Below are 25,512 nucleotides of genomic sequence, written 5' to 3' on the forward strand. Positions count from 1 at the left end.
GCTTAAAACATCTGGCATTTGAAGGAAATATGTTAATTCTCCAGTTAATCTCTCCAGATTCTGTACCAACTCTCACTAAAGTAAATTAGTTCATCAGAAAGCAACACACAAACTCTACCATCTTAACTTCCCACAGATTAACTTTGATAGGATTTAGATTAATGTCATGTCTTTGGGTTTTGGAAAAGAAGAATAAAGCATTAATTTGAAGAATGTTCTCATATCTTTTGTGAAATCATGTACACCGTAGACACTATGTACCATGTTACCGATCCTTAAAGAGTCTGAAAAAGACTTTTTCCCAAGTTAAATCTGTATATGTGCTATTATCAAGCAATGACAACTTCATAGCCCTGTGCCAGAAGCTGATTTGAGTGTTCAACAGCAGTAATTTAATTCATACCAAATGCTTCACAACCCTTCTCTTCGTCCTATAAATGTATAAAAGTAAATCTCTCTATTTAATTGTCTTCTTTCGTAGGTTAAAAAATACTGTGTATTATCTTGGTACAGGTAAGATTTAATTACACAGATTGTTGAATCCTCGTATAATACAGGTGTCAAGAAGTTAAGGAAAACATGCTACCTGACAGTGGATGCATCAGATAGCTGCATTTACCTGAAGGAAATGATTTAAAATAGTAGGCCATTTGTTTCACTAACAGAACCAACTAGCAGAAGTGTTCAGTAAAAATAAGTTTACCTTTTAAGGGACACTACCTCTTATCCATGAGGAAAACCTTTTCAGATTTTAATGCTCAATTTAAACATATTCACCTGTATTAGTCAGTCTTTGCTTTGTTTTACTGCAGTAACAAACAATCCTGAACTTCTAAAGGTTTCTTTCTCATTGATGCTACATATCTTTCTTGGGTGAGTTGAACTTCCTGCTCTGCACTGTCCGCACTGGGAGACCTAGGCTGCCTCAACCTCCACCTTCTGAAACTTCGCTGATCGCCATGACAAAGCAAGGGAAAATGACAAATCAAGTGCTGAAAGTGCTACCTGCTTCTGGAAAGTGGTACCTGTCATTTTCATTCATACTTCATTGGCCAAAGCAAATCACATGGCCTACTAACAGCCAAGTGGCAAGATGCTGTGTTCCTTTTATGCTTAGAAAGGGGAGAATCAGAAATACTGGTGAACAGCCCTAATGACTACTAGAGTTTGCCCTTTTTGCTGCTAAATATTCAGCTCACTTTCCTGTCTTCATGGAGTAACACACTTATCTCTTCCTTCAAGGAATACTGCCAGCAGGTTTCATTCTGACACAGCTCTTAGTTCTGACCCCAGGATTTGGGGAAAGCACGGCCATTTTTACATCAGGTCTTGATATGGTGCCTACCGTTCAGGGACCTCTGAATGAGAAAGATTATCTGCCCTCCAAACACCCACCTTTCAGCAGTGGTTTGGGGACAGGATAATTACAGTTAGTCCCCCATTCAGAAATGAGGGAATGAGAGACATGTGGGCACCAGTCCATGGCAGTTCTAAAGTCCACTGGGCAGACATGTTGAAGGCTGCTCCCGGGGGGAAGGGAAACTTCTTGATAAAGTTCTCATCCTGTTTCCTGGGAAAAGCTCTCTTAACCAATTGTCCTTCTGAAGCCTCGCTCCAATTTCTGAAAGAGTCTTCCTTTCTCATTATTCTCTGGGGCCTCTTGCCACTTGATGTGGGCAATGAGAATATGTCTACTTTGGAATGCGCAGATTTCCCAGACCACTTTCTGCTCTTAAATGATTAGAGTCCAAACGTCATGTTAAATCTTAAAGAAACAGTATCCCTTTTGTCCAGGTTGATTAATACTTATTTTGTCAAAAACAGCTTCTTGTATATTTTCTTCCCATTGGCTCTGCATATCAGTAGTTGAGGTTCTTTTTTTTTAAGATATCATTGATATTCAATCTTATGAAGGTTTCACATGAGTAGCTTTGTGTTACTACATTCACCCATATTATCAAGTCCCCCCACACCCCATTGCAGTCACTGCCCATCAGCGTAGTAAGATGCCAGCCACAGTCACTACTTGTCTTCTCTAGCTGCAGTTCTCTTTGAGACAAATTCTCCTATTACTATATTCCTTTGCTTTCTTGCTCCCATGCCTCTCTTTATCAGTTTAATTTCAATTCCCTGAGGCCATCAAGCTTAACTGAGAGAGCCCCATACATACTTCATCTCTTTTCCCTGAGCCATTTTGCACAAGTGAAAAGATTTTTTGGACACCACACCATTAATGGGCATTTTATTAAGAGACATCTTAATTATGTCACAGTTTTAACAATGGACGTTAATACCCTTAATTTGTCCCTTGAGGCAAGGTTGAATTTTAATTGGTCCCTACTGATTTAAATCTTTCTTATTTCATCATTTGTTATTTAGGATTATCTCCCAGTCAGTTAAACTCCTGAACTCTATTTTCTTAAATCTTGCTTGAAAATGAGCCAGTTTTGTTTTGAACTTGCTCTTTCTTATAACTTCTTGCCGAAAACAGTATTTAGCAAATAACACACATAGTACTATCAATATTTTTTTCCCCAGTCTTTTCTCCTACAGGCACAAGTTTATCCCACAATTACTGCAGGCACAGTGTCACTGCCATACACCACCTGGCCCTTAGGCCATTTGCTTTAGGTTTTTGCCACAGCAGCAACCCAATTCTATGCAACAATCTTTGTGTTTTTCAGATACAAGGTTTTAATACAGGAAAGAACAACTCTGTTATTTCATTGGCCTAGAAAAAAATATTGTTTTCCTCTCCTGCCACACGTGTCCATTTCAGGTCAGTGGAGGAAACTCACTTACATTATCCTCATTCCTGGACCCGTGTTGACGGCATCTTTACCAACTGGAAGAGTTGCCTCTTGCCATGGAAGACAGAAAATGTGGAAAATTGTACATCTACTCAAAAGGGGTCCCTTTCGTTTCTGCTCATGTTTCATTGGCTGAAGTGAGTCAGTGGCCACCCCTAACTCCAAGTGGGAAGAGAAGTCTTTCCATGTCCCCAGAAAGAGGAGAAGCAGAAATATTGACAAATAGCACTAGGAACTCTCCCCGTACCCATTTAGTAAAAATATAAGTATGTCTATACTCTCCCCACAACACACACATTATTTATTTATGTCGGATTTATAGTCTCTAGTGACTTGTTCCTACAGTAAATTAAGGAAACCACAATTTAATTCCCACAGCTTCCAGTTTAAAGTGGATGTCATTGACATGGTCAGCATGTTACGGAGAAAACAGCTGAAATGCAGAGTAACTTTCATAAATAGATCATGGAGCAGGGCAACTGTTCTGGATATTTTATTTGTCTGCATGTGTGTGCGTCTCCTTTCTAACCAAGTGGATCCTTTCCTAAGCTGCAAAGCAAAAGATGAGCATTAGTAATCTCAGTTGCCTTAAGACTCTGAAGCAGATAGTATGGAATACAATATGGTCCAAGGCACATTTTTCCATTGGTTGTCTCATAACTTAATAAATATTTGATTGATTGATAATGCATGGCCAAATACTGTGGCCATAGAAGGGACAACAGTAAACCAGATGACAAAAAAATAAAAGTTTTCATTGCAAGCCCATTTGGCCACAGGCACACATACTCAGAAAGCTGGAAGTACTTCTCCAAGGTTGATGCTGAAACTGATAGCTAGATTCTATTTATAAACTTTGAGAAGATTTTCTAGATAAAATGTTTAAACATGCTTTTGGAAAACAAATGTCTTTGTTCAGTTTGTTGTCCTAGCTGTCTTTGATCCATTAACTTCACTTTTCCTTTAAATTTTCCCAAAATCTCAAACGAGAAAGTTCATTTTTTCATGAGTAGCAAAGAATTTGCTCATGACTGAGAGACCTTGTGGGCATATAAACAGGGCATTTACCTTAGCCTTAAGCTAATGTTTTGCAAAGCAAAGGCATTGCCAGAAATGTCTGATTCATGTAGGTATGGAAGACAAGATTCCAAACACAGCAGAGCCTTAGGATTCTGAGAAAGAAAGGAACGTTGGCATCTTCTTTCAGAGTCTTTCCCCAATCCCCCATGGTGAGAACTTCTGCTAGGTCAGAGCTCCAGATAGCAGGGCCATGCCAGGACAGGGCAGGGGCCTCTACCTGCCAGGTTGAAGTGGTTTTAGCCATATCAGTCTTTTTGTAAATTAATATTTAGGAAGAAGTGGGCAGGTTGCTCAGAGGCTCAGAAGTTTAAGTGGGCTCAGCTAAGTGGAGAATCGGCAAATGCTCACCTAGAAGGTCAGAGGTATCAGAGGAGCTAAGTGTGGGTACAGCGGTAACTCAAGAGTACCAGGAGGAACCCCTTTGGGACAGACAGATAATGGGAAGCAGAGCAAGTGCCATAAACCTTGCTCCAATGGGACACGACAAGTAATCCAGTGCCTGACCCCAAATTGATCCTATACTTGGCAGGGAGTTGGGGTGGCATTAAGGGGGGCAGGCAGGGATGCCATATGGAAAATTATTAGGTCAACTGACAATTGTAGCTTAAACAGTGGATAAGATAAAAGGATTGCTTCAAGGAAAACTTGTAAAATCAAACAGTACTGTGACTATGTAAGAGACTATTTGCACTCTTACAAAATACAGAGAGCACAAACAATAAAAGCATTGGGGGAAAGTGTCAACCATGGGTGAATCTTGGTAAAGTGTATTGTATTAGTTATCATTGGTAAGAGGGTGACCATGTAATTTATCATTCAAACCGGGACACTTTTGAGACTGAAAAGGAACCCAGTTCATAATTATGCCAGGACAAGAGGTCAAAAACCAAGACAGTCCTAGGCAAACCAGAACCCGAGTCATTGGCACTCTTTAAAGCACATTATTAAATGAATACATTGGGACAACCCACCTAAAAAAATTAAGTGAGAAGACTATTTTGCAAATTCCAGATTGATCATTTATTAAATTTAAAAACAATCGATAAAAGTACTATAAGAAATCATACAGTAATTTTCTTTTATAATCTCAGAAAAGGGAATGCCTTCCCAAGTGTAACACAAAACTCAAATAATAAAAAAATTTTACATGGCAAAAATCATCATAAACAAAATCAAAAGAAAATACCACACTGGAAAAAAATATGTGCAACTCATGTCTCAGAGAAAGGGCTAATTAACCTAATATATAAAGAGCTCCTACAAATCAATTTTTAAAAGGCCATTAAGTCCTAAAGAAATGGACAAAGTATTCAGAGACAACAGAGAAGAAAATCAAATGAATAGTTACTCAGTCTCACCCATAATAAAATAAATACAAAATAAAAATAGCATAAATTATGTTTTATTTTACCTATCAAATTAATAAAAAGACTGAAAGCACATTTTATTGGTATGGGAGTGAGAAAAAAAGCAATCTTGTACATTATTCATTATAATGTAAATCATTCAAACTTGTAATAATTATTAAAATATTCCTTTATCTTGCATTTTAAGGCTTGCTTTTAATATGATGTTTCAATATTCTAGCCTTCAGTGTATTTATAGTAAGTAGGAAAATTTGCATATTTCTTCCTCAGTGGAGCATACCAGTTGAACAAAGTCTTTACTTTTAAGTCATTACTACTAATTTTAAGTTCATAATTTTTGAGTGGTAAATCAACCTCTTGAAAAATGAATTTTTAACAGCTTAAAGCTGTCTTGCACAACAAAATTTCTCATTTTTTTCATAGTTACACCTGTCTTCTACACTCCCTCCCTAACACACATAACAGAAACCTAAATCTTAAGATATCTTTAACCCATCAATGGCCCCATCAAACTTCAACAGAAATTCATTGGATTCTCCAGGTCTCACCACAGAATCTATCAAGGAATTATTGTTGTTTCGGTTCTTGACCTTACAGCTAATTAAGAGCTTTTAGCTCAAAGACTGTCACTGGCCCACTAGATGTCACCCTTACCTAAATTAACTGTCACTGCTCTAACTACAAACTCCATAAGACCAGGCATTGAAGGGACCCCAGATTAGTTCATAGAGCTAAGTATTAATCAGTATTTCATGTACAACTACACTTGGGGGATAGGCGATAGGGAGATGACTTTCAGAAGTCTGGTAAGAAGGGAAGACTCCAAACAATGAAAGAATGATGTGGATTAGAATCTGGTTTGTGTTACAATTTGTGACTAAATGTCCCTGAATGAAGTGAGGGAGTATGACAAGCAAACATCTGGGTGAAGAGCCTACCAGGAAGTGGTAGCAGCAAGTGTAAAGGGCCTGAGGCAGAGAGAGAGCCAGGGGCCAGGGCCCTGAGGAAGCAGGGCCTTGTAAGGCTTGCTAAAGTGTATAGATTTCATTCTTAATGCGATGGAAAGCCATTGCAGAGTCCATGACTTCTGACTTTTCATGGAAGAGCCCTCAAAAATCTCCTTGAGTGTTATTATGAGGAAACATTAGACATACTCAAATTGAGGGATTTTCTGTAAAATAGATAGCCTGAATTCTTAAAAACGTCAATGTCATAAAAGACAATGAGAGGTTGGGAAACTGTTCTAGAGTAAAGGAGAATAAATGACACCTAAATGCAAACCATGATCCTGGGCTGCATCCTGGACAGAATGCTCTAAAGGACATTATTGAGACAATGGATGATATTGGAATATAGATTACAGATGAGATAAAATTATGGTATTAATATTGAATTTCCTAAAGTTGATCACTGTGCTGTGAATATGTAAGAGAATATTTTGTTTTTAGTGTAAACACAGTGAAGTATTAAGGGGGTTTGGGAGTTCTAAACCCCATCAATGGAGAACCTATAAGCTGCCACCCTCAGAAGTGAGTCTGTATGTAAGTATGCAGTAATTTGACCATTAAATCATCCCTCAAAGGAAGTAAAGACCTCAGTAAGGAGACTGCAGATCTACAATCATGATCCTTATAACCCCCATTTTTATACAACGTTTGTGTATTTCTGTTACCCTTTTCACCCCATCCCCAAAGCAGTTTCTGTGGTTTCTATATCCCCAGAGAACCTTCAAAGGAATACACAACTATCCACTTGGGAAGACTTAAGACATCCACTTCTTTCCTGAGTGGATGACAGCCACTCTTTGATGATGAGATGAAAGCTTTGCTCGAGCAGGTGATGGTCTCAGATTTCTCCAGACTGACATCCCTGAGAGCACAGGCTTTCAGCCAAGAAAATCATCCCAAACATTTAATGCTTTTGCTTTAAAAGTCGACTCAAAAATGTGGCAAAAAAAAAAATTAATTTTAAGTAAACAGTGGGCATAAATTGCATTTGTTTAGAGTCTACATTTTGTCTGTGTGTTAGATTTCCCATGTTGGAAGACATGGAAACTATATACCATGTGAGGAAGATTGTTTGGGCTAGAATGGACTTCTTCAGCACCAAGCATGTTTATGAGTGTCTATACACATACACAGTCAAGGTAGCACGCTATGTCTACACAGTCAAGATAGCCTGCTGTGGACAATAACAGATCATTTAAACACAACACAGCCCCCGATTCTGGGTCGGTCTTCATACTAGGGAACTTGGGGACATCTGGGGAAGTCCAAGAACGAGACTGTGATTCAGTTTTGTTTTATTTAATAGTTTAACATTTGGGGAGGTATGGCTGGCAGGGCCTCCGGGACTACAGCAGTCCTGTTGAGGGTGGAGTGGACTGAACCGGCTGTTGTCTTTCCAAGTGAAATAAGAGAGGCAAATAGACACAACCTCTGCATTGGAGAAATTATGTGAAAATTAGAGTAATAAAGGTTAAGATAATGCAAAGCAGTGCAAAAAGGATTCTTGTTAAGAGAAGTCTAGTGGAAACTGAGGTGAGACTGCTTGGAAAGTACAATACTTAATTACTGTCTTTGCTTATTTGAGAGAATGCTCCGTGAGAAGGGTTATTGCCTAGATGCTTTCCACCTTCACTGAGATATAAACAGAAGAAAAGTTCAAATTTTGAAAGAAAATTGTTTCATTAAACATTTGGATTTATTGACCTTGGACATTCAGACCCAGAAATGAGCTGCATGGGTTCCTAGAGGACCTTTAAGGTAATATATGAGTATCCACGTTGGAAGACTTAGCTGCTTCTCACCCATGACAACCACCCTTGGATGATGTGATAAAAATGGCAGTGGAAGCTCATTACCCACGGCCCAGTTAGCTTCCCCATGGCCCTCCCAGAGAGCCTGAGTTTCTCAAATTAGCCATTCCTTTTCCTTTCAGAGTAAGGCCTCCACGTCCTCAATTTAAATGTAAATGTGATCTGATGGGGTGACACGTTCTGCTATTATCAGCCATTAACACCTCATCTCATTAAGCTATCAAGTTAATGAGTCACCTATCAGGGACCCTTAGTAAATAAGGGACAAAACTAGTAAATTTTGATGATAGAGATGAATTAGGCAAACCCTGGGATCTGGGAAAATAAGGACAGAACAAGTGAGTTTTGAAGATAAGAGAATAGTGTTTTGGAGGGAGGAAATGTCTGGGTGGGTTCCCACCGTGACAGACCTTAGGGGTTCACTTGAGAGAGCTCTGAGCGATGGGTTTGGCATCTCACATCTCTTACTTTACATTCTTCTCTCCCTTCCCTCTCTTCCCTTCCTCCTCTCGCCTCCCCTCCTTCCTTTTGCAGTTCTCTCTGCAATGACTGCTGGGCACTACACCAGATGTTAGACCATCCTAGGTTCAGAGCATGTCATGAACACATCTGAATGTGATTCGTTTTCCCAGAGGGGAACTGTTCTTCATATACTACAGGGAATTATACTGATGGGGCTCCTCTTGTTCACTAGGACTCTCAGTTCTGGAGCAAACTGCTCATTGCAAACCCTCATCCCTGAGACTCCTGCACCAGATGCAGCAATGACTTGTGACACCCCTCAGGGCCCCGTGCCATAGACACGCAGCCCATGAGACTCTTGCCATATAGGCCCTTACCCTTCAGTTGTCGTAACTCTAGGAAATGAATACTTTGTTTGATTCACCCTGTCATAGTTGAACTTTTTATTCTAAGTCTAAAGAGTCTATTGTTTGTTCTGTTGTCTCAATGGAATTTAAGAACCTTTCTACTGTTTTCTAAGTACTTGGTGTGCAATTAATTCACGAAGTCACATACTGAGTATTGCAGGCTCCTCTGTAACATTATCATTAAAGAAAAGAGTTCCCTGTGGGTGTGTTTAACTCAGAAAGCTTAACTCATTTAACTATTTAAGTTTGTACTTATTTTTTCCAAAATAAAGTTTAACGCAATAGCATTATGCTTAAAATATTAAAATAACATAAATATTAGAAATGATATTCTGAATGATGTATAGCAAACTATAAAACAAAATTAGACCCAACATTTACCATTTGAAACTTTTCCTCTCTGCTTCCTAATTTGCAGTTTGTTTACACTCCACGTGCTTCCGCCGGGTGCCTGCTCTCTACAGGCTCCATGCTAGGCACCCAGCACATAGTGAAAGGAAAGGAGCGACACATAGCAGCAATTCACCGGAGAGTTCCGCTTTATTAGGGAAAGGTGCTCGGTTATATAGGAAGGGGCATGAATTGATTGAGGTGTCACTTCTACGGGGCTGGTGGCTGGTGGCTAGGTGCTGGGATTGGGAGGGGGGCGAGAGGTGATTGGGCTTCAGGTGGCGCCGGCGGGAACTGAGGACCCCGAAGAGAAGCCGGAAGTTTGCCATCTTACTGGTGGGGACCCTTCACATAGGGCAAAGGAAATCGCTGCCAAACTCTAGCTCTCCTTTTCTCCACCGGCAGTTCTTCCCTGAGCTTGAACAGAACCAGACGTTGGAGAGAAATGGGTTGTATTCTAAAGGCTTGGTTTTAAAGTTGACTACTAGAAATCCAAAACCGAATTTCTTCTAACTGCCAGGGGCAGTTAGATTCCATACCACCAATAAACGTGATCATAAACCTGCCTGAAATCTGCCTCAACTCCTCCTAACCAAGGTCACAACATTTGTTGTGAGAAGCACTATACACCTCAGGAAAGGAGGAACACATCCATCCCGGGACCTCCTGAACAAGGGCAGAAAACTCAGAGCATGACAAATAGTTTCAGTGCCTCTCCGGCATTACAAAAGCATCTCCAGGAGCAGTCTTCATCTGTTCCCACCTGTGGGTCAAAGGCCGCTGAGCCCATGGGATGGGGGACATTTGAGGTCAGTCAGAGATGTGTGCTCCCCGCTCTTGGACTGAAAGTCCCTAAGCCTTTCATGCAAGTACCGGGCACACGGCTCCAGGCAGTCTGGGCAAGCACAGGCCTTGCGGGGCTGGGCCACGCTGGCGTGTGTACTGAATGACTCACCCCCGAGACTGGCCCCCGACAGGCTGGGCGTGCACCCGGCTACTGCTGTCTTCTCACTTCACTTGTTGTACCCTGCACTGATGGAAGGAGGGGGAGACTACCTTCCTGATCTCTGCTGCACTTTCCCAGATGCCCCAGGGAGCTGAATTATATTTACACTGTGGGTGCCCTTCGCCCTCAAGGATCAGGCTGCCAGCGGGAATTAATCTGGACATTTTCTCTTGTAGATTTTCCTGACTACTCCTCTCCATCCTCTTTCCTGCCTATTCGCCCACCCACCTCTTGGGTGGACATGGCCCCTCACCCTGCGGGCCAACTCCCCTGACACTCCCATCTCTGTTCCTGTCTTGCTCCCCTCTCGAGGGGATGCAGTCACTGAGGGCTGGGGCTTGACCTTACTTACCTTTCATGTTCCAGTCAAATATAGTAGCAGGCACTCAAGAAAATGTTTGATAAATAAATTATTATTTCCACTAGTATGTTTGGCTTCCAAATAGAGAAGTACCAGTTTCAGCATCAGATTCCTCCCCTGCCAAAATGCCTGTGCATATCGGCAATGTGTATGATTTAGTGTAAATTTGTAGTCAGTTTTTTTCTCAACTTCTGAAACCAAAATGAATCATATAGCACTGTTTTCTGATACAGATTATCTTCTTGATGTTTATTTTGATAGTACTGTTGTAGGCTTATAATAGAATTTAAGAAGTAGATTTAAAGAAAATTCAGAAGGACTGAAAGGAGATACAAACTGTGTACAAACTTTAGAGCACCATGTGAAATAGTATTAAGTAAATAATAATCTTAAAATTGACTTTCCACAAACTTTAGAGCACCATTTTAAATAGTATTCAGTAAATAATAATCTTAAAATTCAAATTCCAAAACTAAAGTCATGAGGTGTTCCTTTTACTTTTCTGGCTGAAGGGAGTGTTATCCACACTGAATCTACATACTGCTTGCTACTGTGGCTTGGCACTACAGTATTCAGGGGTGATTCTATGTGTAGGGATCACATAAGCCATATAAGACTTTGCATTATTTTAATGCACTATATGCATTTACCTGGAATATTATTTCCCCTGAAATGGACCATGCCCTTTGTGCTAAGGAAATAGTCTTGGATCCAGAAATTCAAAATGAATAGTAGGAAAACCTTATTAGATATGTTTATTGTATATGACAACACATGTCAAGACTCGACTAAATTTTCTATTAACATGTATTAATGAAATGCCTTACGTAACTATTTTCTTATAGATGTCTCTAACTTGTAACCTTTTTCATTTTGGCAATATTGAATTCAGATAAAGATTTTTCCCTCCATGGTTTCATAATCATCAGTACATGTTCATGCTTTGATAAGTTCAGGAATTTGTGATTTAGAAAAATAGACCTGGTGGCAATATTTGCACATGAATGGACAGCGTAGACAGATCCTGCAGGTGGAAATGATTAGGAAACTGATAGACAATGAAGTCATATTTTCTCTGCTGCTTTAAAAGAATCCTAAAAATAAATTATAAAGTAGTTTACACAGAGACAATAAGAGACAGTTAAACATCTTTCATCTCTTTGAAACACACATCAGTTCTGATTTGTGCTGAATGAAAGGCTGTCTCCTGTGTCTATGTTTTCCTTTTATGCAGAATGAATATCACATTATCAGGCACTTAGGTAGTAAAACTCTAATTCATAGTTAATGTTTGGCAGTCCCTGTAAATGTTCGTGGAATGCCTACTGTGTACCCTGTATTTAATTCAGTGAATATTTAGGAAACTTCTAATTAGATGTTTTGCCCAATGTCATTGTGGTCGTTGATGGATACAAAAGAACACAAAAGCTCTGTCTTCTAGAACCAGGATGTTGATAGGTATACAAAATATGATTTTCTATTGCTTTATACACACACACACATACACACACACACACACACCCTGACACACTCTTATATGTACATATATTTAATTTCTATACTTATGTTCTCTACATTACCTTGATTCCTTATTTCCTTTTTTTCCTCATTTATTATCTTTTTCTCACACTCTTCTCACAATAGGAAATATGATAACCAAATGATCTGGTTATGTTTTACGGAGGGCCAAGGCAGATCCAGAAGTGCATTCTGCCCAGTACAGTCTTGATCATGCTCGTATTCTTCTCCTGTGGGACAAACAGTCCTGGGGCGCCACCCTTCCTGCTTCAAAAGTCGAGGTGCTAGCACCCCTTTGAGGATAGCACAGGACCTCTGCAGTCAGAACACCCGGCTCCTACAAGCTTATAACCTTGGGCAAGATCCTTAAGCTCTCTCATCTGTGAAGTGGAGATAATAACAGCCTAATCCTCATGCGGCTGCAGTAAAAGACTCCAGAAATACTAGCAGCATGACTGCTGTTCCTATCGTTCTTGCTCAGCGATACCTGGGAAAGAGCATCTGTGAAAACCTATGTGAGGTCTCCACTGAGATGGCTATTTGAACTACAGCTGTAGCTTCAAACGTCACCCTCTTCCGTCCGCTGTTTGCCCAGCCTGTTTTGGATCCTTCCTTCTCTGTCTCTCCTGACGCTTGTCAGGCCCTAGCTGTTTCCCACCCAGAATCACCAGTTAGCATTCCGTCCTCCTCGTGGTCTGTGCTGATTCCATGCTCCTCAAAGGTGAGATCACTGTCCAGAGGTTCTCTGTTCCCAAGCACCTTGTCATGTGTATTATTCCTACTATGAATTTAGTCAACAGTTCTAAGAAATAACTGGTGTTTATATATTGTGCATATACCTATTCTATATATACACACAAAATCTTATATAAAAAAGGATTTTGATAAGCCAGGTGGAGAAAGACAAGTACCAAATGATTTCACTCATCTATGAAGTAAAACGACAAAGCAAAAACTGAAGGAACAAAACAGCAGCAGACTCACAGAACCCAAGAAGGGACTAGCGGTTACCAAAGGGAAAGGGACTGGGGAGGGTGGGTGGGAAGGGAGGGAGAAGGGGAATAAGGGGCATTATGATCAGCACACATAATGTAGGGGGGCACGCGGAAGGCAGTATTGCACAGAGCAGACAAGTAGTGACTCTATAGCATCTTACTATGCTGATGGACAGGGACTCTAATGGGGTATGTGGTGGGGACTTGATAATAGGGGGGAGTGCATTAACCACAATGTTGCTCATGTGAAACCTTCATACGATTGTATATCAATAATACCTTCATTTTTAAAAAAGGAATTTTGAATTATAATTGCCATTGTTTTGCTTGCAAACAAGGTCTAATATTTCTATAAGATTACTGTTCTTTTTCATTCTTCTGCTAATTTCTCAACTGATTTTTAAAAAATTAATTTGTAAAAGGCACAGAGCAAATACAACCCCCACGTGGTTATAATGGTCATCTTCTCTGGTTGCCTGCTCAGCCCGGGGTGACTCTCTGACAGCCCACAGGTGCCCTCAGCTGTGTGTGTTCCAGCGTCCACGCGCCCCTGGCCACAGCTAACTGGATCAGGAGTTTACAACTGGAAAAATCGGGACCTCTGACATTCTTTGTCCTAGAAACTTGGGATTGTAATGATAAGTCAACTTCCGTATGTGGGTAGGAATGAAGACTTCCAAGGAGGGGGGAATTAGGTGCATGGGGAAGGCGGAAAGACAGCCTGAGGGAGGAAGGGAGAAAGGGGCAGCGAAGGCTGAGAAATGAGTGGCAGGGACTGTCTGGACCACTCTGAGAGGGGCCCCTTCCTTCCGTCATTCCCAGTGGCTTCCTCGGTCCCGAGGTCCAGCTGTGCTCCTGTCCTTGGGGTTTGTGGCACTGCCCTGTGTCCTTACTTCTGTTCTTGTTCTTTTGTGATGACCTAGCTTGAGTGGCTTATGTGCAACCCAGAAGGAAACTTGATGAGAATTTTGCCCACATTCCTTTGGTTTGCCTTTGTGGAATGGTGCTTTTGTCCTGATAAAAAAATTTTTTTAACTTGAATAAAGGCAAACCCAGCTTTTGTTTCTTTTATTTTTGCTGTTGGTTTTAGTCTTCAATATGTAATCTTCATTTGCACCTGGAGATTATATAAATATTTAACTGTACTTTTTATTGTTTTATTTATTTATTTTTTTAATTCTTATTTTCCTTTGACTGTTATGTGATTTTATTTTTTACATTAAAATCTCAAATCCATCTGGGACTTATTTTAGCGTAAGGTATGTGGGACAAGACAGGCATCAATCTTTACTCTTTCACTGCAATGGCAGGAAAGGAGCACAAGGTTGAGGAAAAGCCCTGGGAAAGCTTTTTCATAACAAGACTATCCCAATTCCTTTATAATAGTTTTTAGTTCCTAAAAAACCTTAAATCTATTACATTTCTTTTGAAGTTGGTCCTTTGCTCTTGGCTTGTTCTGGACATGAAAAAAAAAAGGAATAGCGATTGATTTCCTTCTGCGAGTTTGTTCCATGAATATTGGTACCCTGGGAATAGAGCCTATAGTGTTTATATTCCTAATCTATCCATCTAGCTATATAAATGTCTCCCAGCCTCTCATGCCTGAAATAAATTCACTGTAATCAGCTTTTCTTCCCCTTTACTTTATTCCTGGCATATAATGCAATAGCATCTGCTTCTCTGGAGAATAACTAAACCGAAGACATTGTGTTTATTTTTGTGATGAGATGTATTGTTTCCTAAAAGAAACAAATCCTTCATTTCACAGGGTGATGGGATGGTACTCATAAAGCATTCCAGCTGGTTAAATGAAGGGCATGGACAAAAGTCGGCTCAAATCATTACTTAGCTCTGAACCCGTAGTCCGGTCCTCTGATTGGGAATCGGACAAGCTTTGGCTCATTTGAAGCTCATCTCTTACCGTTTTGTTCTAAAAGAGGAAAATGCGTTAGTAGTCATGTTGCCTGCAGTTCACTCCGCTGGTCGTGAGGTGCAGCCCATCCTTACGTGTTTTTAACGATCAGGCGTGCAAAATAACAGGTGTGTCTGGGACCCTTTGCCTCTGAATCAACAGGTCCGGCTCCCATGGTACGTCTCTCTGGGACTGTTTTGCCTCCATTAGAATCTCATTTAGCTCCTTTCCCACCCCTGTGTGCACGGTCCTCTCTTACTGCCACCTTCCTCTGGGTCCCTTAACTGACCACACTACTGAGTGACAGTGCAATTCACATTTTCCTATTGCACTTATAGTTACTAAATAGTGCTCTCTGTTTCCTTTTTAAAATTTGAAATGCCGATTTGCAAAAATATTTTTGACTTCCCACTTGAAAAGATAAATCAGACAGTTTCAACAGATATGACCCAAAGTGATAGTGGGCCTGGTTGTTTGTTTTAATTTTATTTGTTACCTTTTTAATCCCCAATTTAATCCATCCATGGATCCTGGATGAAGAAAGTAAATTGTTGGTATGCCATTCCTCCTGCGCCCCATTGCAGGCTGACTGCCCCTCCTCTTCCCTCTCCTGCTTCCCAATTCACAGCCCCCTGACCTGCTGCCCAGCCCCCACCTTTCCTCCCATTCAGCACCCATTGTCCAGCCGTCATCTCCCTTAGCTCCAGTGGCATCCCAATACCAATTCCATAGGCCACCTCCGTTTCTGCTCTCGATCTTTGCAGCTCACCCCTACTAGGTGGTGGCCAGTCTGCCGAGTACAGGCTGCCGTTCTTATCTTCCCACTTACCTACTTGCCTCAAACTCAGACTGAGAACTGCTCACCGTCATACAATCTCCCAAAGCAGGGAGCTGCTGGCACACTGTTGAAGTTAACTTCCATATGTGGGTAGGAATGAAGACTTCCAAGGAGGGGGGAATTAGGTGCATGGGGAAGGTGGAAAGACAGCCTGAGGGAGGAAGGGAGAAAGGGGCAGCGAAGGCTGAGAAATGAGTGGCAGGGACTGTCTGGACCACTCTGAGAGGGGCCCCTTCCTTCCGTCATTCCCAGTGGCTTCCTCGGTCCCGAGGTCCAGCTGTGCTCCTGTCCTTGGGGTTTGTGGCACTGCCCTGTGTCCTTACTTCTGTTCTTGTTCTTTTGTGATGACCTAGCTTGAGTGGCTAAACCAACAGCTTCCCAGGCCTGTACTCAATGCCAGCAAACCATCAGGCAAGATCTCGAATGCTCACAGCCAGTATGGTGGCAGACGTTGCTGGGAATAGATTCCCTTGTTCATTGGCAGACTTTGGGATGTGATGGGTGCAGAGCACATGTGCCAGCCATGCTAGGAAAAATGATCATATCTCATTTTCTGTCGTTAAAGAAATTTGTAATAAATTTGTCCAAATTTTTGCAAAATGCAAAACATCAAGAAATCTATGACCAAAAGAAGGACAAGAAAGAAAACAAGAAATTTTAGGTCAAAGGAGCTGCAGGAGAGAGAAGGTAGCAAGATGGGGATGGAATATAGGAATTTGAATTCCTCTATAATGCTATGGCCCTAGTGTGGGTATACCTGTAGTTTTTTTCTTTTTCATTTTAAATTTTCCACAAAACGTTTCTTTAAGGTTTGATAAAGAAAAAGTTTGTGTTGTTTCTATAGGCTGAAAATGTTCTCAATTAGCTACAGGTTCTACTAGCAATAAAGAACCAAAAAATAAAAAGGAGACTATGGGAGTAACCAATCAGAAGGAAAGGTGTCACCACTTTATCACATCACACCAATGGCCACCATCCAAAAGACAAGAAATAACAAGTGTTGGTGAGGATGTGGAGAAAAGGGAACCTTCCTGCACTGCTGGTGGGAATGTAAAGTGGTATAGTCACTGAAGAAAGCAGCGTGGAGGTTCCTCAAAAGACTAAAAATTGAAATACCATCCAACCCAGGAATTCCACTTGTAGGAATTTTCCCCAAGAAAACAAAATCCCTGATTTGAAAAGATATATGCACCCCTATGTTCATTGCTGCATTATTTAGAATAGCCAAGATATGGAAGCAACCAGTGTCCATCAGTAGATGAATGGATAAAGATGATGTGGTACATATACACAATGGAATATTATTCAGCCATAAAAAAGAAAAAAATCCTGCCATTTGCAACAACATAGGTGGACCTAGAGGGTATTATGCTCAGCGAAAAAAGCCAAGTAGGGAAAGACAAATACCATGTGACTTCACTTATTCATTGAATCTAAAAACAAAACAAAACAGAATGAACAAAATACTAATAGACTGAGAGTCACTCAGAAGGGACTGGTGGTAACCATGGGGGAGGGATTGGGGTGGGTGGGGAGGGGAAGGGGGATAAAGGGACACAAAAATCTCAGTCATTATATCAGTTGGTCACAGGGATGGTTGTACAGTATGGAGAACATAACCAATGGTTCTTTCTTTGTTGAGAGATAGTAACTGTACCAGGGGAGGTGAGGATTAAATAATACGTGTATCTGTTGAACCACTCACTGTGTTACATACTTGAAACCAATATGATACTGTATCAACTATACTTCAGAAAAAAATTAAATTAAATAAAAGGAAAGTTCTCAAGTTGAGTTGGAGGGGTCTCTGACCTGCCATGAAGGAGAGAAGTCACCAAAGAAAGCTAAAGAACAAGACCCAAGTAGCAGACAACGAAGATGCTTAATCTTCCCATTAAATTATACATTTAATTTTGATTTCATAAATAAAGTTTTATAAATTGTTAGGACTGTGTAGTACCTAAAAATTGACTACAATGAGATCCTTGGTAAATATTAGTTGAAAGAATGAAAAAAAACCTTTAATAACTGATATTTTTGCCAAATAAACATTCACTCATTTGGCCCAGTTAGATCAGTTGGATTGGAGCACTATATATAGGAAATGAAAGTCATATAGGTGGGTGGACTGAATCACAGATGGTTGTGCGTGCGGAACTGAGTAGTCTAGAATTACTCAGGTAGGCAGTAGGACCTGTGGTTTGTAAATGCACAGAACTGATCTCCTGAACTTGTCTAGGCCATGTAAGGATGGGGTCTACACAGAACCAGCTAAGCATGCACTGGGTGCTTAATCTGTATTGGTAGATGCTAAAAACAGTGATAAGGGGAGATTAGTCTGACTACAAAATGTGATGTACAAAATGGATTGAGAGGGGATTGCAAAGGCAGGCAGACCATGTAGGAATGTGCTGTGATGATCTCAATATAGGGTAAGGAGGCATAGTGGCAATTGGAATGGACAGATGGAATTAAGACACAATGGAGGATTAATAGGATTTCGTGACTAATTCCACAGGGTGAGAGAAAGAAAGTGATACACAGATGGCAATTCCCAGGTAGGGGGGTGAGGCAGTTGGGAGTAGTGACTAGGAGCTCAGTCTTTAGACCCAAACAAGCTGAGGTTTGCATCCTACATTTACTTATTAGCTGCCTGACCTTGGGAAAGGTCAATGGGTACAAAATGAGATCCTAAGAGCATCCAGAGAGAGGAAAACACACACATTCACACAGAGATCTCACGAAGACAGGATCTAACTTATATCAGGTATCAGAAAACAACTCTGGAAGCTAACAGAGGATTAAATTCTTTCAAAATTATGAAAAAGAAGGATTTCAACTAAGAGTTTTATACCCTGTTAAAATATTAACCAAATATGAGGATAAAATAAATACATTTCATATATGCAAGATCTCAACATATTTACCTCCCACTCATTTCTCAGGAAGCTGTTGGAGTGTGAATTCTATCAAAATGATGGAATAAATCAAGAAAGACCACATGGGATCCAGGAAATGGGGTGAACCAAGAAGGGAAACTAACAAAATTCTAAGAAAGATGCTAAAGGGTGATCCCAGGCTAACAGCTTCACAGCAGGCCTTGAGAAAACCAATCCAGACTGGAGTAGAAGTGGACCAGAAGGGATGTGTCAGAGACAAAAAAAATAAATAAACTGAGAGATGTGTTTGAAATTACTGAGATTTATTCTGCTGGCAGAGAGTTTGGAGATAGATTAATGATACAAAGTCAACTAAGCAAACAAAAAAAAGTGAGGCCATTATTATCTCCAAGGAAAATAAAAAGCCATACAAAAAGTATATGCAGATGAATGTTGATTTAACCAAAACCTATGACATATTTATAGTGGTAAGAAGAGTGAGGTAGAGAAGAAATATTGGAGAGGAAATAGCTTAAAAACAGTAAATTCTTAGCTTCCAAATAAGGAAGTCACTAGAGAACATATTTTAAAAATTAACTATAAATCAGTAATATAAGAATATATAAATATGTAAGGATTATGAGGATAAATACAAGGGAAAAACACCTAAACTGGTAAAAATGCTTTTATCTGAAGACTGAAAAACCAAGATCGGGAATGCATGAGGCAGGGGCATGCTGGTTTTCATTTTAAGCGGTATAACTATTGGGCTTTTAAAACTGTGCATTTGTATTCATTTTTAAAAGTATATAAATTAAATGAAAAGTCTGCTTTCCTGGATTATTTAAAGTATAATTTGTTTTATAAGAAATTGGTTTTCATCCAATTTTTCAAGTATTCCCTAAACACTTCTCCCCCTATAATTGATCAAAACTGGTCAATAAGAAATGAAAAAAGGGGCTAATTTCATTCATTCATTTTTGCAACTCAGATGTTTGTGGCAAGTTTACTGTTCTGGTCACTTGGCATATTTCTGTAAACAAAACTGCAAAAGGCCCTATCTGTGCACAGGTTACATTCCCATGGAGGAAATACACAATAAACTATTGACCAAAAATATAAATACATTACGTAGTATTTTCTGAAGTAGAACTGAGTAAAGGTGATCAGGAAAAAAGGTTGGTTGGAAGGACTCAATCGAAAATAGAAAGGTCAGAGCAGGCCTCATTGAAAAGATGATACCTGAGAAGACGAGAGGGAAGTGAGCTTAAAGGAGATGAGTGTTCGAGGCAGATGGAAGAGAAAGGACAACGGCCTGAAGGTGGGAACCTGCCACATGCTCAAGAAACACCGAGGTGATGGAGGAAGGTCAGACAGAGCTGAAATGATCAGATTTAGGAGCCAGAGGTCTCTGGTGGTCTTACGGAACTAGTTTCATTAGGGGAATGAGGGAGAAAGAGCCAAATTAAAACGAATCTAACAGACAATGAGAAGAGAAAATATAGATCACTGTTTTGAGGAGTTTTGCCTCAAAGTAATGGGGTGAATAGCGGCCAGGAAAAGAGTGTCAAGAGGAGAGTTTTCTTTAGTGGAGAGAAATAGTAACAGTTGTTTGTCGATGGCGAGGTATGACTATGGAATGAATATGTTTCCTGGTGCAGGAGAGAGAGAAAAGCATCTGGGAGCAATATCCTTGATTGCTGAGAAGGGTTGGGGTCCCTTGGAGGGATGCGTTTGGGAGGGGCACAGGCAACTTCCCTATGCTACAGGGAGGGGGTGCCGGTGCTGGCTGCGGGGAGCTGTGGAGCTGGGCAAACAGGGAAGTCTCTTCTAATTGCTTCTTTCTGATTCAAGAAGTAGGCAGCAAGGCTGTTGGCTAAGAGTGAAGATAGCGGAGGTGGTATTGAAGGTTCCAAGAGAGAGGAGGTGGTGTGAAGTTGTCACCAGGAGAGGACAGTGTGAACAGACTATCCGGAGAGAGCAGCATCAGTGGTCAGCATACGGGCCCAGCGAAGTTCAAGGTCATTGCTTTTCCCCGCCATAAATACCACTTTGTACATTTGTGGCCTGCTTTAAGTGTCAGTAAGGAAGCCCTGATCCAACAGGAGGAAATAAACTGAATTCAGTTTGAGGCAGTATCCAAATACCTGTGATTTTTAGTGCAAGAAACACAGTGAAATTGAGACGCTTGCCCTCCCACCCACTCCATGTTTGTCATAAAGGAAGTGTGGGCGCAGCTCAGAGACGCTTTGTGAGCTCTTCTGCTCAAGGGCACTAGCTGGAGGGAGGAGGAGCAGAAACTATTCCGTACAGAACCCCTAATGATGGAAAGGAATGGAAAAATTAGAAAATCCCCGTTTGCAGCCCTTTTAAATTGAGTCAGACAAATGTAACAATGGACAGACAATAAGACCATCGGGTGTAAGATAATTGGAGGGCATGTTATTTGCAACCTTGAAGTACCACTTATATGTTGTTTACTACAAGGGAAAACACATCTTTACCTTGGAGAGATTTGGGGGGTGTCAGCTTAGGAAAGTGATCCTACTTAGCATCGACCCAATGGGCCTTCTGATGTGATGCAGAAAGACACCAGTGCAGCATTCTTCATGAAACTATTTAACCCGAATCTACTCATAAAGGAACAATCAATTTCAAATATGGGACATTCTACAAGACCAATTAGCCTGGATCCTTCAAAAATAGTCAATGTCATGAAAGAAAATAGAAAATGAGAAGACTGTTCTTGATTAGAAAGAGACTCTAGAGACTAAAGACACCAAGGCAATTAGAACTGAGATTACATCCTGAATCAGAAAGTAGAATAGCTGTGAAAGGACAGCTTTGGGATAGACGGGGAAATCAGAATATGGATTGTATATTCTATGATGCTATGGAATTAATATCAATTTTCTGAGGAGTGATACTCATATAATGTTTATGTGGGAGATGACCTGATTCTCAGAGTTGTAATCTGAAGTACTTGGAGGTGAAGTGCTATGATGTCGGCAACTTATTTCCAAATGTTTTAGCCAAAAAAGGGAAGTGGTGTGTGTGTGTTGGCGTAGGTGTGTATGAAGAGAAAGAGCAATAAGGCAAATGTGGCAAAATATAAACAACCAGCAGATCTAGATGGAGAGTGTCTGTGTGTTCACTTGACTGTTGATTTGAAATTTTTCCAGATGAAAGATGGGCGAAAACAAGAGGCCTAACTGTGACAAGCTGCTGAAAGTACCCTGAAAGAACAAAGCAAAAGGGACAGACTATTTGAATGCCAAATGCTCTTCGTTTTTTTGAAAGCAGTGATTGCTACATGGTTTTCCATTTCTAAAAATGTCCTAAATTCCAGCACAACAAAAAATTCTACAGGAGTTCCAGAAATGCCTGATTGTTTCCATTCTGGGAAAATTTTTTCTGGGTACCAAGCTCCCTCTACCCCCCGACCCAAACCAGGTATCTCCTAACCCACTGACAGAAGGGAGAACAAGAGCTTCTGTTGGTGGAGGGAGTGGCGACCCTCCTCCGGGAAGTAAACAGAATCCCAGCTCTGGTTTCCCCCAGGATAATCTAAAGACGTGGCGCCCACCAGGAAGGCTCACCCGTGAATTAACTGGAGGCCCTGGCAGCCAAACAGAGGAAGACGCAGCTTAACGCTTCTACAAGTTATTCCTTTAGAACTCAAAACTCCCCAGCAGCCTGAGCTGGATTTAAAACCATGCAGTTGAAGAGGGTGTGGACAACTTGGAGAAAGCTCCAAACCCATAAAAGTGACTTCAGGATTAGAGGCCCAGAGGACAAGTTCTCTGAGGAAGTTCTAAGGGAATGGGCTGCTCAGCCAGGGGAAGAGCAACTCTGGTAATTTACTAATGCTTCTTCAGAGGTACAAAGAAAATGGCAGCCAGATGCTCCCCACTACCATGAGAACAGGGAAAGAGAAAGTCGGTTTGCTACAAAGAAGGAATTTGTTTCTGGAAAGGCTGTTGGAAACAGGTTGGGCATTACCGGAAAGCTAAGTCCAGACAACTAGATATCCTCTCAAGGTGATTCAAGACTTGGTCGCAAACTGTTGAATCACTATGTCGCATACCTGAAACTAATAGAATATTATGTCAACTGCCCTTCAATTAAAGAAAGGACATGTTTTGCCCAACAACGGTTGTTACAGCAGATGAAGATTCTGGCATCATCTGTTTGCTAAATAACTGTGAAAATACCACACGAGCAATTCTTTCCAGTGGCTTTAGGAAGCTTTGAACCACTGAATTGCCTGGCCGTAGTTTAAATTCTCAAATTGCAGAGCAGTTGCCTCTGGGATTATGAAATACATACATTTTAATAATTAGTACACCATCAGAAGGCACTGTTGGATAGGAAATAAAGTGGGAAAGCCAGTTACGTTTTAAATATTAGCATCCCCAAATTTTAGATTAGATCTCCATCCCAAACTCTTAAATGAAAAAACTCACATACAGAGATGCCAATTATTTAAAATCTCTATTTTTTAGAGAAAGATCTATTCACATAATTTTTGGTCACAAATAAGTTTAAAAAAACATTTTTAAAGCAAGTTGAACTGAAAATTCTCTCTGACAGAGTAGCTGTGACAGAGATTGTATGGCCCTCCAAGTCTCAATTATTTGCCATCTGGCCCTTCACAGGCTGTTCACTAGCTCTTGGATTAGATAATTTTTTAGGTACTGTTTCCTAAACTTCTTTAAGGTAAGAATCCCCTGGAGGACTTGTTAAAATGCAGATGACCAGGCTCTGGCCCTGGAAGTTCCGGCTCATGGATGTGGTACTTGAGTCCAGCCTGCTTTATTATTTTTTTTTACCAACACTGTCACCTTCAGGCAAAGGCATGCTGAGGGCCCTTCAAGCTCTAAATTGTATAAATACATTACCGAGTTCATCTTTCCCTTTGGCTTTATCTTTCTAATGATGTTTATTTTGATAAGCACACTATCGGTCTGGGTATGAGGACGAAGGTGGAACTGGGGATGGTAGTTAAAATGTGCTTCCCAGCAAACGTCTTCCACACATGATTCACCAAGTATGAGGTGCATATGTAGCTAATCAAGAGTTGGCACCACCTCAGATTTGAAGTTAACTCCATTCCTTCTTAATTATTGTGCTCTCTGCAACCCATCTCACAAAAGTGTCCTCTCATAAGGGAGCATAGCTGGTCCTAACTTGGCAGGTTACGTGTGAGAAGGAAATCGTGATTAAGAGAAACGGACAGAAAGACGGAGGCTCCTTCTGTCAGTAGAGTTCTAAATGGAGTGATCGCGCAACGCTTGGACTTTCTGTGGCCGGTTGGACAAAGCGAGACAAAAATGTGTTCCTCGCATGAAAGCAGATTTACATTATCCCGCGAGTCCAGCAATGATTTATGATGCCAGTTCCCTGTGTTTGCTTTTTGCTTTGGTTCATCTGTTTTTCTCTCGTTCACCCGCACCCAACTTTGTCGTTGATGCCAGACTGTCTCACTGACTGTCACAGCTGTCCGGAGAGCGTTCCTGTGTTCCCTCCCCTGTCCTCCCAACCCCAGCAAGATTCCCTTTTCTTCAAAACCGGGAACTCACAGGGCTGCCTCAAGTCTTCCTGTGCAGAATTACATTATGTATACCTGGGGGCTGAGCCCTTCTGAGGACGAGGAGCAGGAGAGTCTCATACACTCTGGCACGGACATTTATTTGGGGTTTGAGGAGGCCACCAAAGCCCCGAGAAGGCAAATTTGAAAATCCAGGCAGTGTTATTTTGATGGCTCTTACTCAGCAGGGAGGGGGCTCTGTCTATTGCCACAGCGCCATCTTTTGGTCTCCAGCTAACAGTGCTCTTGACTCCAGAAGTATGAAGCAATTCCACAGCGCAGTGGAATGTCCTGTCCATCCGAGCTGTCACCACAATATTGTAAACAATATCCTGAAAGCAAATCTTTAATTAAGCAGTCCTCCTCATTTGAGGTTGATTGTTGGAACTTGACGCCAGTGGGAACTTCCACAGGCTGCGAGGTTAGGGCTCTTCAACCTTATACCACTCAAATCTGCCTTCCTTCAGTTAATGGCTTTTAATGGCTTGCTTTCCACCCACCCCAGAAAATGGAGTGGTCATTGTAGTCCCTGCACCCACAGTTAACTTTGAGGCCCTTTCTGGCCATTCCTTGGTGAGCTACAAATAACAATAAGTCAAATAAAAATTGCAAATTTAAAACAAATTTTGTTGAAGATATTTGTTCTGACACTTTTCAAAGACCAATGAAACAGACAGAGTGGGAGCATCAGGGAAACAAAAAAGAAAATGGGTAATGTTACCCCCTAAAAGCAATTCCTATTTTTCTAAGCATATTTTTGTTGACTATAAGAGTAGGATAAAGATTGCTCTGCAGAAAAAACAGCAATAAATTCTAGGGCAGCCAGGCCATAAAGGAACAACTTCACTTCATAAACAGTAAAATAATGATTAGTTTGAGTCTTTTGGGGTCTAACAGTCTATTTTCCCAAGTCAACAATATATGTTTATGGATGGATAAACGAGCATGATTCTTCTGTTAAAAAGCAGGGGACCCTCCCCAATCAACTGCTCACACACACAACGTCACTCACTTTTAGAATCAGAAAGGGATTGAGAATGAACCGGATATGGTAAGTGTGAACCAGCTAGGAATATAGT

General features: G+C 40.9%; 1 long non-coding RNA gene across 1 annotated transcript in view; it reads left to right on the plus strand.

Moving 5' to 3' along the window:
- Positions 1–25,057, plus strand: part of LOC108390231 (uncharacterized) — a 54,643-nt gene extending 29,586 nt beyond the window's left edge. The window contains exon 3 of the long non-coding RNA XR_001851458.3: positions 22,026–25,057. This is a non-coding gene — a long non-coding RNA (uncharacterized lncRNA). The remainder of the gene's footprint in view (positions 1–22,025) is intronic.
- Positions 25,058–25,512: the final 455 nt, after the last annotated feature.

The sequence above is a fragment of the Manis javanica genome, chromosome 9 (genome assembly GCF_040802235.1).
Source record: "Manis javanica isolate MJ-LG chromosome 9, MJ_LKY, whole genome shotgun sequence".
In the NCBI taxonomy this organism is placed as follows: domain Eukaryota; kingdom Metazoa; phylum Chordata; class Mammalia; order Pholidota; family Manidae; genus Manis; species Manis javanica.